This window comes from Gossypium arboreum, chromosome 13 (assembly GCF_025698485.1).
Source record: "Gossypium arboreum isolate Shixiya-1 chromosome 13, ASM2569848v2, whole genome shotgun sequence".
NCBI classification, from domain to species: domain Eukaryota; kingdom Viridiplantae; phylum Streptophyta; class Magnoliopsida; order Malvales; family Malvaceae; genus Gossypium; species Gossypium arboreum.
This window is the reverse complement of record NC_069082.1, coordinates 38,467,175-38,483,009: the sequence shown is the minus strand read 5'-3', so window position 1 is coordinate 38,483,009 and position 15,835 is coordinate 38,467,175.

Sequence of the window (15,835 nt, the reverse complement as noted above, 5' to 3'; positions counted from 1 at the left end):
TGGTCATTGTACATTTTAGTACTACCGGGTGGATTGACATTCGACTACAATGGGCTTCATTTAGAATTATCGAAATAAGTTCAATTCTTTGGAACACATGACGACTTCTAAACCTTAAACAATCGTCATCATCAATTTGAAACTCGATTCCTTGCTCGAACACACTCGGCCCGTTTTGCAAGCAACTCCTCATCAACTTTTCGAGCTTCCCGAATTTGATGAGCCAACAATGGTTTGGCCTTCAATTGGCTACTAACACATTGTCGGGTAGAATAGACAAGTGTACATTCATCGTCAGAAAAACAAGCGGTGATTTCGACTTAAGGCATCCGCAACCACATTGGCCTTTCCGGGTGATAATCAATAACGAGTTCATAATCTTTTAACAACTCGAGCCATCGTCTTTGTCGCAGATTTAAGTCTCTTTGAGTCATCAAATATTTGAGACTTTTGTGATCCGAATACACATGGCACTTCTCACCAAATAAGTAATGTCGCCATATCTTTAAGGCGAATACGATGGCAGCCAATTCGAGATCATGGGTCGGATAATTTTTCTCATGTGGCTTTAATTGTCTCGACGCATAGGCCACAACTCGCCCTTCTTGCATCAATACGCAACCCAACCCAAGTAGGGATGCGTCACTATAAATGACAAACTCTTTGCCCGATTCGGTTGCACTAGAATTGGGGCTTCATCAAATAAGCTTTCGATTGATCGAAACTTTTCGACATTTCTCCGTCCATTCGAACTTAACATCCTTTTGGAGTAACCGTCATTGGCGTGGCTATCGTCGAGAAACCTTTACAAATCGTCGGTAATAACCGCAAGCCCCAAAAGCTCCTAACTTCGGTAACATTCCTTGGTGGTTTCCAATCGACTATGGCGAAATTTTGTTGGGTCCACCTCGACACCGATGCGGACATCACGTGCCCCAAAAGCTAACCTCTTTCAACCAAAATTCACATTTCTTGAACTTTGCGTATAATCGCTTATCTCGTAAGATTTGCAACACTAGCCTCGGTGTTCAGCATGTTCGATTTCATCTCTCGAATAGACCAAAATGTCATCGATAAATACAACTACGAACCGATCCAAGTATGGCTGAAAATTCTATTCATTAAATCCATAAACACCGCAGGGCATTAGTGAGCCCAAACGGCATCACCAAGAATTCGTAGTGACCGTACCTCGTTCTAAAAGCGGTTTTGGTATGTCCGATTCTCGGACCCTCAACCGATAGTACCCGACCTCAAATCTATCTTTGAAAACACCGAGGCTCCCTTTAATTGATCGAACAAATCGTCAATTCGTGGCAATGGATATTTATTCTTTATCGTCACTTTATTGAGTTGACGATAGTCGATGCACAACCTCATGGTTCCGTCCTTCTTCTTCACAAACAATACAAAAGCGCCCATGGAGAAAAACTCGGTCGAGCGAAACCTCTATCCGTCAATTCTTGCAATTGAACCTTCAATTCCTTTAATTCGTTAATGCCATACGATACGGGGCTATTGAAATCGGCGTAGTACCGGTACAACCGATGCGAATTCCACTTCTCGAACCGGTGGCAATCCGGTAACTCCTCGGAAAAACATCCGAATACTCACAAACCACTGGTACCGATTCGAGTTTCCTTTCCGTCTCTTTACTCCCAAACACATACGCAAGGTATGTTTCACACCCTTTTCACATATCTTGACGGTCATAGAAGATATTATTGCGGCACTCCTTTAAATCAAGAGACTCGACTCGGACTACCTCATTATTTGCACTCCTCAAATTAATGGTTTTCCTTTGCGATCCACCATTGCATCATGTACGGTCACCAATCCATACCAAGAATAACATCGAATTCATGAAATGGTAGAAGCATCGGATCGGTAGGAAAAGCAGATTCTCGAATTATTAGGGGCATCTCTGCACACTTTATCAACAAGCACGTATTGACCCAAAGGGTTTGACACTCGAATTACGAACTCGGTAGACTCAACGGTAGAGTCTTCTTTGGATGCTAAGGTTTCACATACATATGAGTGAGTAGAGCCGGGTCAATCAATGCAATCACAATAGTATCAAGAGAGTAAAAGTACCATTGATAATGTCGGGGAGGATGCCTCCTCTCGTATGCGGATGGCATATGCTCTAGCAGAGCACGGGTCTCGGATCGGATGGCGTATTAGAGGCTCCTCTCGATTACCACCCCTACCTCCAGAGATTCTCGGGGCCTACCTCCACTGTCGTTCCACTAGGTCTTGCACCTTGCGTCTTATTCCTCTCATCTAGCTCCGTGCAATCTCTAATGAAGTGGTCCTTCGAACCGCATCCATAACAGGCCCTATTAACAGACTTACCCCAACATTCACCTAGGTGTCGTCTTCCACATTGGGGGCATTCAGGTCTCTCTTGACGATTATTGCCCACACTAGCTACTGAAGTAGCTCGGGAGTCCGTCAATGGTCGGGCTCTAATGGAAATTCCCGATCGTCCTCGACTTCTCTGGTGTCCTCCACGAACCTCTTTACAGCCGAGAACGGAGCGTTACTCGTCGATCTTTTACGGTAATCTCTTGCTTCAAATTCAGCCTTCTTCTTCTCCCTCCCAAGTTCTTCCGCCTTGCAGGCTCGTTCGACTAGTGTCACGAACTCCTTTATCTCCAAAATTCCCACTAGTAACTTTAACTCTTCATTCAATCCTTCTTCAAATCTTTTGCACATCGCAACCTCATCAGCCACACACTCCGAGCATACCGACTAAGTCTTACGAACTCATGTTCAGATTCGAATCTGATCATCCGCCTTGCTTGAGTTCCAAGAATTCCTTACGCTTCGATCGATGAACCGTTGACTAATGTATTTCTTTGAAATTGGATTGGAAGAAATCCCAAGTAACTCGTTCATTTGGGACTATGGAAATTAAAGTCCTCCACCAATAGTAAGTGAGTCTCTTAACAAGGATATAGCACACTTAAGACATTCGTCGGTGTGCATGACGATTCATCTAACACTCTAATGGTGTTATCGAGCGAACTCGGCCTTTTCGGCATCATCGGTAACTATGGCCTTGAACTCCTCGCCCCACGCTTCCTAATCAAGTCCACGGTGGTTTACTCGACCTCACAGGATCGATAATTGGAGGCATTGCGGAGTCTTGGGGTGGAGTATTTAAATTCGGAATGGTTGGACAGCCGGGTTGGTTCGGGCATATTCGCGACCCACTCATTCATCATAGTGAAGAAGGCTTGTTTCGCCCTTCATTTTGATTATTCGCGGATGATCGAGGCTCAACAGCGGTGTCCCTTGCGCAGAGCAGCCGCTACACTTTCAACGTCATCCGCCAAGGGTCTCTCTACCCGGGTTCCATCGCTAATCAAAACAAAAATTTCAACCGTCAGAAGTCATCACATTATTAAGCACTATCAATTTGGCATGTATAGCTAGACTCACACGCGCTATGGTAGTCCTAGAACCGACTAAACCATAGCTCTGATACCAATAAAATTGTAACACCCCTAACTCGTGACCGACGCCGGTGTCGGACACGAGGGGTTAACGAGACAAATCCTCTTAAAGTACCGACCAATTTGGCATTTCTGGACAGGCTGGAAAACTGCGTCACCGTCGCCTTAAAAATCATATCTCGAGTTCCAAAACTCGGAAACTGGTTTCGTAAATTTTCCCTGAATTTAGACTCATATATCCATCCATGGATTTATTTTTAGAATTTTGGTTGGGCCAATTGGTACAGTTTATTAGTTAAAGTCACCCATGTTACAGGGATCGACTGCTCTGACCTCCGCGCGTTACAACTTGAATATCTTTCTGTACAGGGCTTTAATACTGGTGCCGTTTGTTTCTAATGAAACTAGACTCAAAATGGAATCTGTACATATAAGGCATGACTCCTAATTCTTTCTGGATAATTTATGGTAAATTTTCAAAGTCACGACAGGGGACCCAGAAATCGTTCTGGCCCTGTCTCACGAGAACTTTAATATCTCCCAGTATACTGCTCATATGGTCGTTTCGTTTCGTCCATATAAAATAGATTCATCAAGGATCAGTTCCATAATTTACTCACTATTTAATTCTACTTATACTATTTTTAGTGATTTTTCAATCTCATCTCACTGCTGCTGTCCGCAACAGTTACTGCAGTAGACTATGCCAATTTCATGAATTTTTCCTTGGCCTTAATCATCCATCATACATGACACAAATTATGGCCACCTTAACAAAATTTGAGTTTCTAAGACTCGTGGCTATAGGTTCTAGCATCCCACTCGACGACCACATAGGCCATTTTCACATGGCTTAAAGTTTACAACCCACAATTCGACAAAATATAATAGCCTATACATGCCAAATGTTCTTCAACAACAAAAACAATACCACAAGATTTCAGCCGGTGTGATGACTTCAACGACGGTTCCGAGCACGCATAACAATACGAGTCCAAGAGACCTAAAATGGGTGACAAGAAAACACCGAGTGAGTTTACAACTCAGTAAGTCATAAGCATTCGTCAATCCATCGATAAAGTTACTACTACATGTACAACAAATGAGGCTAGGTACTCGTCCATATCGAATCTATACCATAATACCTCGGACCTTTTGGTCCAATCTCGTACCAATTCATACATCCACATTTCATATTCTACACAACAAGATAATCAAGCATTTTTACACATTAACTCATTTTCCAGCACAACCATACAATTTCAATCATCACATAGATTTAAGGCTTACCAAATTCAACCCCAAGCATGAACGTATTACCTATTCGTCATGAGCTCAAGGTACTTACCGATCCGCTGTCCATACTCACTCGATGGAGACACACCTCCATATAATTGTTCGATTGGAGATATTTATATATATATAGAGTACGCACACACGATTGCTTAATACTCGATTTCGCACACTTAGTGCCATGCGATTTAGGCCCGCACACAGTGCCATGCCCTTGAGCTCGCACACTTAGTGCCATATATTTCCAGCATGCACACTTAGTGCCATATATTTCCAGCACGCACACTTAGTGCCAATCTAAATCACCGCACACACGTATTGCCCGCACACTTAGTGCCAAAGCAAACTTTCTACACATTTCACTATTTCTTTTACATTCAACAATTGTCATCACTCCATACACATACATTTTCATTTATATATATATATCATCCCATTAAACACAATTGCATAAATTTTACAATCATTTAAGCAATATCAAATACGTGCTTAATGACTTACCTCGTGTTGGGTAAAATAGTTCCAAGTCGGCTACTCGATGACCTTCGTCTTTCCCTTGCTTGATTCTCCTTCTTTAACTCCTTGAGCTTAATCAATAAATCACTAGTTTAACCATCTTGCTAAACATTCATAATTCAACTACACATGCATATGTATGCTTGTATATTCGGCAACCATTCTTACTAATCGTCCATTTGGTCGATTATACACCTAACCGAATATGCACCAAAACTTGATTCAACATTACCTACATACTCACTTTAATGGCGAATATATATATATATGTACAATGTCAACTAACATCTTTTAATCACCTAATTTCATCTCATGAACATTTAATCAAATTTTCCCAATCTAGCATATTTTCACATCCATTTGTAACATCATGTACAAACACATATACACATATATCAAAACACAAATTTTTACCTATCATGCAACAAGCATAAATCGCACTTATGAGCATGCCATGGCGAATACATCCCACACCATCCCCTTTCAATTTTTGGTCATGGTTAAACAAAGAAAACTCCATGTCTTACTCAAGAATGCTAAAAGAAATTTCAAGAGTAGTCAATCCATCATTACATGTATCATCAACAAGCTTCACATTTAGCATGCAATGGCTTTAACACAATATCAACCTTGGCCAAATACCATTTCCATGGCATAACAAGGATTTGAACCATGGGCTAACATGAACATCAAGTTAGCAACTAAAACATGCATGAATCTCATGACACAACCTCAAACATACCTTAATCTTGACACAAGTATGACCAAATCTCCTTCTAGTTCTCTTCTAAACCAAGCATGAAGCAAAATCCTTCCTTTTTCCTTAGTATTTTCAGCCAAGATTTTGAGAATGGATGAACAATTTTTTCCTTTCTTTTTCCTCTACTCACGGCAACAAAGGGGGGCATCCATGCTCATTTTTTTTTCATTTCTTTATTTTTCTACATAATCCACTAACTAAACATGTTGGAAACATGTTCCCTTGCCCATATTCTTGTCATGGCGGCCACTCACCTTAGGAAGTGGGTTATTTGACATGCAAGGACAACTATTTTCCCACATGTATTAATAGGCCACCTTACAATTGCCTAGCACATTTCTAAATTTTCTCACATAAGTCCTATTTGATAAAAATTCACTTACTATTAACAAAATCCAAACACGAAATTTTCACACATGCATATATACATATAATGAGCATCAATTATGATGGTTAATTATTATTATGACTCGGTTTGGTGGTCCCGAAACCACTTTCCGACTAGGGTCGATTTAGGGATGTCACAAGACCTCATAATAATCATAAAACATATATTTCAACGTTGGATTTGTGGTCCTGAAACCATTGTTCCGACTAGGCCCTATTTTGGGATGTTACAATACGATGAGAAATCAATATTAATAGGCCCTAAGTGTGTGATTTAAACTAGCTTAAGCTATGTTTGGCACTAAGTGTGTGATACTGAGATAACTTCGGTTAATTGAGATGACACTAAGTGTGCAAAATTATTATAGCTTCAACTAATCTTTAAAGCACTAAATGTGCAGATGTTTAAAGCATTGGTAATCTTCGGAAAGTCTTAAAATATCTGAATAAGAGGTGAGAATGAAAATGAATGAATTCGGGAAGGTTCAGGTATGTATGATACCTATGTGGTAGATGGTATTACTCTTATAAAGTTCATTGAATTGATAAGAACATATTGATGGTGTTGGCTTAAAATTGATAGATGTTTTGTATTTTATATACTGTTGATGATTTTTGGTACGAGCTTACTAAGCTTTTGGAAGCTTACTTTGTGTGTGTTTGCATTGTTTTATAAATATCGAAGCTACTGTGAGCTCGGGGATCGTCGAGGATCGTCACCACACTATCGAATCTCATTTTGGTACATTTTGAAAATGTATATAGTGAAGTATGGCATGTATAGGCTAGAAGTACTTTGGATAGGTTTTGTAATGTTTATATTTAGCCATGTTATTTGTCTTGGTATGGATATGATTATGATATGGTTTTGGTATATGAATTTGGTAATATTCTATATTTGGTGTGTTTATGTATGAATATAAGAAATGGTAAGATTAGTAAACTTTTGGTATGTGTTAGCTATGGTTATTCATAAGTTTTGATCATGAAATTGAAACATATGTTTGGTATGATTTTATTTTAGATTTATTATGATTTGGTTGATGTAATGAGATGGAAATTTGGTTGGAAATGTTATGTCATGAATGGATTATGTTTTGGTTGTGAATTGTTCTTAAAATGTTGTACAATTATGCTTGGTTTGGTGCTTGTAGGTTTGACCCAATTGGGGTGGCAAATTGGCTATTCAAATGGCCTATTTTTGTCTACACAGGCTGGGACACGGGCGTCTGTCTCAGCCGTGTGCGACACACGGCTATGTTACATGGTCGTGTGTCCCTTGGGGTACCCTACAATTGTAAGTCAAGCTCGAGCACGGCCAAGGTACATGGGTGTGTGGATAGCCGTGTGGCCCAGGTTAGATTCAACCACAGCCAAAGCATACGGGCGTGTCTTGTGGGTGTGTCTTGTGGCCGTGTGAACAAGTTAGTATGTATGACCTGTTTTGACACGGTCTAGACACACAGGTGTGTCTAAAGCAATGTGAGGCACACGGCTTGTTCACACAGGCATGTGACCTGTTCTTATTTGAAAAATGTTTAAATTTTGGAGAAATTTTGTATGTGTTTGGTTTAGTCCCGACCCCTTTCTAATACATGTTTAAGGTCCCAATGACCAAATAAGGGACTCTATATTTATGATTAATCTTTAATACTTCGATGCTAATGAAATGAATGTTAATGTTTTGATTTTGTCTGGTAATGCCTTTAACCCTAGTTCGGCAACAGATACGGGTTAGGGGTCTTACACCATATCTAGAAAGGTTTGTGGTGGTATTTATAGATGATATTCTAGTTTACTCTCGAGAAGAAAATGAACATATAGATCATTTGAGAATTGTGTTACAAACATTGCGAGAGAAACAACTATATGTCAAATTCAGTAAATGTGATTTTTGGCTATAAGAAGTTGGATTTCTCAGACATATAGTATCTACAGAAGGTATTCTATTGGACTCGAACAAAATTTATCCATTGTTAATGTGAAATTTGAATGGTCTGATAAATGTCAGCAGAGTTTTTAGGTTGAAAGCCTTATTAACAGAATCACCTGTGTTAGTTCAGCCTGAATTGGGTAAGGAATTTGTAATTTACAGTGATGCATCATTAAATGGTTTAGGTTGAGAAGGTAAAGTAGTAGTCTATGCTTCAAGACAGCTAAATCCACATGAAAGAAACTACCCGATACATGATCTTGAATTGGCAACAATTGTGTTTATATTGAAAATATGGAGATATTATCTGTTTGCTGAAAAATGTCACATATTCACTGATCATAAAAGTTTCAAATATTTGATGTCACAGAAAGATTTGAATTTGAGACAGCACAGGTGGCTTGAGTTATTGAAAGATTATGATTTGGTTATTGACTACTGTAACACCCCAAACCCGGCCTGGACATTATGACCGGATCTGATGCGCCACATTGATGCGTTCAAAACATTCCGTATTACTTAGTTTGGAAAAGCTGAGTTGGTGTTGTAAAGACACTTTTAAAGGTAGGTTAAAGTGAATAGAAGCATGCACTAGGTAGGAAACCGGGAAAAGAGGAGGTGAGTCCGTCGGATTGCTAAGTACCAAGCTCTTCCGGATCCAATCCTAGACATGCACACCACCATTGCCACACTCTAACATCTCGTATAATTTTGAGAAAATCGTTTGATTATGTCCATCTTAAGAAAATGTTTAAGTTGAAAACGTTTGTTTAAAATATTTATTTCCTTAGAAAAACATTTACTTTATGGAAACTTTTGCGTCATCGTGATCTTTTAAAAATCAAGTAGTTTTTATAAAATGAACCCTAGTGCTAACCGGTTTAATAATCCCCAAAATAAAAATAATTAAAAAGAGCGGCCTTATTACAACTTTAAACATAATAAAAATAAAATAATCCAAATTAAATGCTAAACTTATTTAAAATTGGCAATCCATCTTCATGGCCACTCTGAATCCCTTGACTCCAAGTCCACCAACTAGGGCTCACTGCAAGGAGAGAAGAGGAAGGGGTGAGTTTGGAAAACTCGGTGTATCTGAAACCCTTCCAAAGCCCAATTCAGCTCGAGCCCATTGGGCCTAAGCCCTATTCAGATAACGATTACAGAGGTCAAGCCCTTTTCGAATCTGATAGCAAGGCCTTAGCCCTTTTACATAACAATGTGGCCCATAGGCCCGATTCGATAATATGAGTAACAACAAGTAATAATGAATGCAAGCCCATCTAGGAGACTACTCAACCCACCAACCGCTACACCGCCTGCACCAGCCCTACACACCTTGTGGGGAATATCTCAACCCACCCAACCCTACACACCACAGTTTAAAGAACAGCACTCAAATTCATCGATTGAGGCAAAGCCTCCAAGTACATGGATGAACCACTTTCGATACTTCCTCCATTAATACCCCAACCCCATGCAATGAGATATTAATAAAAGCATATCATGTAAAATACAACATTGATCAATCATGCGATTCACCAATTTAAAGCCCTAGGGGTATATCGGTAATTTTGCTCTTTAGGGTAATTTGGTAATTTTGCTCTTTAGGGTAATTTCGTGATCTACGCCATCGCACAAGCTAATTCAGTAATTTTATCGTTTTATGCAATTTGATTCCACCATCTACCTAATGAGCTAATTTGCCCATCTCTTACCCATATTGGTCCAGTAAGCCCATTGGGCCCGCTTTTGGCCCATCAAGCCCTTTTTCCGAAATACGCTAAAGCATCACGTGACGTGCTTACCACCTTGCGGTGCAGATCTAACAATTCCTCTATGACTTGAGAGCATTCACATACTTACATGACCATGAAATGCCGAATTTCGGCATTTCGCTTTCTTGATTGAACTAAGAAAGGGTGTTGGTACACACCGATTCATGACGGCGCTTTCGAGATCCCTTCGATGTCCTACAATTTATTAGCACAGTTCTTATTTACAAACCATAATCACTAAACCCCAAAACTTACTTATCCATGATCGAACCATATCCCTAAAACCTTTGAAACCTTACCTTTTGCCAAAATCGATAGTTAGCTCGAATCCGATTGCTCCAATGAACCACGCCTTAGATTCAACGCTTAAGAAGACTCTAGTCACCGAAAGAAAACATCAGTTAAAGACTCTTAGAGCCATATGCCCAAATCGACAACCTCCCTAATTTTAGGGACTTCGGCTTTTCTTAACTTTGCAAAATAAGAACAGATCTGAGATGATACGTACTTACCCCTTACTCCCACTTGATTTCCACGCAATCTAGTGTAGATTTATCTATCAAACGACGGTAGAACTCGATTCCCCAAAGTCTTGAAGTTTCGGCTATAAGCCCCCAAATCTATGGTTTTTCGGCTTTTGTGTGATGAAGAAGATGATAATGTGGGGCTACAACCTTGAAGTAGAATTGCGGTCAGAGATCTAGGATTAAGAAAAGATAATTGCAAATTAATAAAAACAAAAGAACATAGGAGAACCTGGCTTTGAAGAAATCGGCACAAGCAATGATCACAGGATTTCGGCTTTTATGGATTCGGCAAAAGTATTGATGAATAGCAGGTATGATGAATAGTTTTGAAGAAGAAGAAAGAAAAATAGAAGAAGAGGAATAGGGAGGTGGCAGTTTCGACTAGAGAGGAAAAAGAGAGGAAAAACAACCCTAAGGTGTTAAAGGAAGAAAACGGCACCACTCAATACCCTAAGTGCCGAAATACTAACAACATAGCCCCCTGCCGATTTTTCCCTCTTCAATTCCCATAATTCGCCAACTCCTAGCCTCATCCAAATCCCTTAAATCTCTCCCTTATCCCTCCTTAATCCAAGCATTTAAACCGATCCAACTCTCCTTTAGCGTAATCCACGAACTCCAACACTTACCCTCCCGCACTTAAAAAATAAATGCATCTATTTGCCAACACAGGGAATCGATCCCTTGCCTTCCCAAAGCTCCACATGCCACTTTTCTAGGAGCCTAGTGGCGTCACCCTTACCACTTAACCAAGGCTCTTTTTGTGATGCAATTTACCCATCACTCCACTTAAGGCCACTTAGCCAGAACCCCTAACTCCTAAGTCTAAAATTCCAAAAATTCAACTGGGTTTTGGCCAACTCATGGGCCTTCTATAAGCCCATTTACCTACTCAAAATACTAATTCCACATCCAAATACAAAATTTTAAAAATCTTTACAAAATATTGAAAATCGCGAATAAACCCGAAAATCAGGATGTTACAACTACCATCCGGGAAAAGCCAATGTGGTTAAAGATACTCTGACCAGAAAATCCTTGTTTGCTTTGCGAACAATGAATACCCAATTGTCATTATCTGATGATGGTTCAATCATAGCTGAGTTAAAAGCTAGACCGACATTTTTACGGCAAATTTCTAAAGCTCAAAAAGATGATAGTAAGTTATAAGAAAAACAGATACAGTGTGAATCGACTTCTGATTTAGAATTTTAGATTGGGTTTGATAATTATTTATTATTCAGAGGCAAAATATGTATTCCAAAGAACTCAGAATTTGTACAGAATATTTTACATGAAGCTTATAACAATACCATGTCTATTCATCCTAGTAATAACAAAATGTATAATGATTTGAAAAAGATGTACTAGTGGCTGAGAATGAAACGAGGTATTTCTGAATTTGTATCTGAATATTTGATATGTCAGCAAATAAAAGCTGAACATCAGGTGCCTTCGGGATTATTACAGCCAGTTACGACACCAAAATGGAAATGGGAAAGAATTATCATGGATTTTTGTATCCGGATTACCCTATCTCCGAAGAAGAAAGATGCCATTTGGGTGATTGTCAATCGGTTGACAAAATGTGCACATTTTATTCCGGTATGTATTGATTTTTCCTTGGATAGATTGGCTGAATTATATGTTTTTGAGATTGTCAAATTGCATAGAGTACCTGTCTCCATTATTTCAGATAGAGATCCTCGATTTACATCTCGATTCTGGTGCAAATTGTAAGAAGCTCTGGGTGTACAGTTACATTTCAATACTGCATTCCATCCCCAAGCTGATGGTCAATCCAAACGAGTAATACAGATTTTCGAAGATACGCTTCGGTGTTGTATTTTTGGAATTTGAAGGTAACTAGAAAAAATATCTACCTTTAGTTGAATTTGCTTACAATAATAGTTATCAGTCCAGTATCAAAATGGCACCATATGAAGCTCTGTATGGTCGCAAATGTAAAACTCCATTGTATTGGATAGAACTCAATGAGAAAAACTTACACGGAGTTGACTTAGTCCGTGAAACCGAAGAAAAAGTGAAAGTAATTCAGGATAGTTTGAAAGTAGCATCTGATCGTCAAAAGTTCTATGCTATCTTAAACGAAAAGAAATAGAATTTTAGGTCGGCGACAAGGTATTCTTGAAAGTATCACCTTGGAATAAAATTCTCCAGTTTGGCTGTAAAGGAAAATTGAGTCTAGGTTCATTGGGCCATATGAAATCACAGAAAGAATTGAACCTATTGCATATTGGTTAGCCTTGCCACCGAGAACTTGATCAGATTCATAATATTTTTCATGTGTCTATGTTATGACAGTATCGGTTAGATCCTTTACATGTTATTTCTCCATCAGAGGTAGAGATTTAGTCTGATATGACTTACAGTGAATAACCAATCAAAATTCTGGCACGTGAAACAAAAGAGTTAAGAAATAAAAAGGTAGCATTGGTAGAAGTTATCTAGAAAAGACCTGGTATAGAAGAGGCCACCTGCGAACCGGAGGATACTATGTGGCAGCAATATCCCAATCTCTTTACTGGTAAGATTTTCTAGGACGAAAATTTTTAAGAGGGGGAGAGTCGTAACAGCCCATTTTAGTGAAATGAAATAGTGGTTTCATGACAACAAATTCGAGCCAAAAATAAAATTTATTTTAATATTATTGCATGGTCCGCATTATGATAGGAATGTTATATGAAAATTCTGATAAGAAAATTTTACTGATTTTGTGTTTAATTAGGAAAAAGACAAAATTGCATAAAATGCAAATTTTGGATTCTAGTAGCTAGAAGGGTCAAATAGCTACGAAATTCAAAAGTTGAGGTCCTTATAAAGTAATTAGACCATTAAAGAAAAGTTAGTAGATAATTTTGATGAATCATCCATTGAAATTTAGAAAAAGGGCAAGGACTAAATTGGAAATAAAATAATTAAAAGATGATAAATTAATAAATAAGAAATATCATCATATTATTATCATCTTCATCCCCAAAATACATGGAAACCCTAGGAGAGAGAGGAGAAACTAATCAAGCTTAATTGGGTAAGTATTCTTGTCCTGTTTTTAGTAATATTTATATTTTTAAAACCGAGATAGTCTAATGTTCTGACGTGGAAGTGCTTTGTTGACATGGAAAAAAAGGCTCCCTCAAGGACGCGTTTTAGCCCGTGTTTTTTGCCCAAACGGTCACCCCGATGGTCATGAAAAAAAATTATAAAACCCCCCACCTATTTTTTTCACACAATTTCCTTTAAATCACATTTCTTCCAAATTTCTCTTTAAATTTCTCAAAAAAGCTCTCAAAGCTCTCTAAGTTTTTAATTTTTTTAAAATAAGTATTATATTTTTATAATTTCTAAGATATTTGATCATGTTAGCAATAGCAGAGGAATTAATTAGTCTTGATCATAAACATATCTTAGTTGACCAAATGAAAATGGTAAGGGTTAATTTCAATTTTGAATATTACTTAATAATTTTTTCTTTATGTAATTTTAATTAATATGTATTTTATAATTTTTACAATAGTTAGTAGATCAAATATTACAATGTTATATTCATAATATACCGGTCCTCCATCACCATTGATAGAAATTTACTTGAGGGAAGCGGGTTTTTGGCATGTGGCTAATATAAGCCGGGGGTCCAAGTTGGATCCGAAAAGCAACAGTGCGTTCATAGAGAGGTGGAGACCCGAGAAGCACACATTCCATCTTCCATGCGAGGAGTGTACCAGTACTTTGAAGGACATGTAGTTAAAACTGGCGTTGCAGGTGGATGGGGCTGTACTCAATGGGTTCGCTCAATCTGCTGAATGGGGAGTCGTATGCTACGATGGGTGTGATTCTGGATAATATTTACGGAGGTCGAATCGAGGTGGGCTAGTTACGAGACATATTCCCAAAGCTGAGGGATGATTCAACTTAAGTAGAAAGAATACAATACGCTCGGGCATATACCATTGAGATCATTGGAGGTTATCTGATGTCATACTTGTCATGAAACCTTGTACATCTGACATGGGTGCTGAAACTCATTGATTTTAGAGCAGCTGGCGAACTCAGTTGGGGGCCTGCCGTGTTGTCGACATTGTACTGGGAGATGTGCCGGGTGACGCTACCAAATAAAGCCAAAATCAGAGGTTGCCTATCACTACTACAATCATAGGCTCGATTTTGATTTCCATTTTTACATTCTTGAGTGAACCACCCGTATACATTCCCACTCTTAACGAGGTAAATTTTATATTAGATTTTACAATTATTACATAGATTTCAAATATAATTTTATGCTAAAATTTTATTTAATTAGGTGAAACTATTTGGCGAGTTATGCTGGAATACCTAGCGCTTTTAAAGATATATGACTTCTATTAGACCAACGATCAGAAATGCATGTAAGTAAATATATAAATGAAATATATATACATAACATAGTTGTTTCGTATTTAATATTTAGTAGTATGTATATAACTAAAATTTTTATCATGTTCATATAGTTTCAACGGATACCATATGGGGTTCGACATTTTCAGCAGTAATTTTGGATGAATTCCTACAGAATCCTAACATCTAGGATGTTACGGTCCCATTGATCAACTACGTGTAACACCCCTTACCTGTGTTTGACGCTGGGACAGGGTACGAGGCATTACCGACCTTAAACATAAGCAAACATACAAAACTGGGCCATAAAATTTCGTTTAAATTAAATTCATTCATAAAAATATGAATTGTCCCTTACATGGGCCTACGAGGCCCAAAATATACATCAGGTGCGGTTCATTACTAAACCGAGAACTTTAGAAAATTTTAGGGAAAACTTAAAAAATTTTCATGAAACAGGGTCACAAGCCCGTGTGGGTAGGCCGTGTGGTCACACACACTTGGGTCCTAAGCACGTGTAACTCTCTATTTATGACATCATCAATACAATTAGGGTCACACGGCCAAGTCACACACCCGTGTGCTTAGACCGTGTGGCGAATTAAATTCCAAAAATTAAGTGTAGACTTCACACGGCTTGGGCACACGTCCAAGTCCTTTGGCCTTGCCCTTCACACGGCCGTGTCTCTGCCTGTGTGTTTACTACTGAACATTCTGTTTTGCATTTAATAAGGTGTAGGGGACACACAATCAGATCAAACGCCCATGGGGTAGACTGTGTG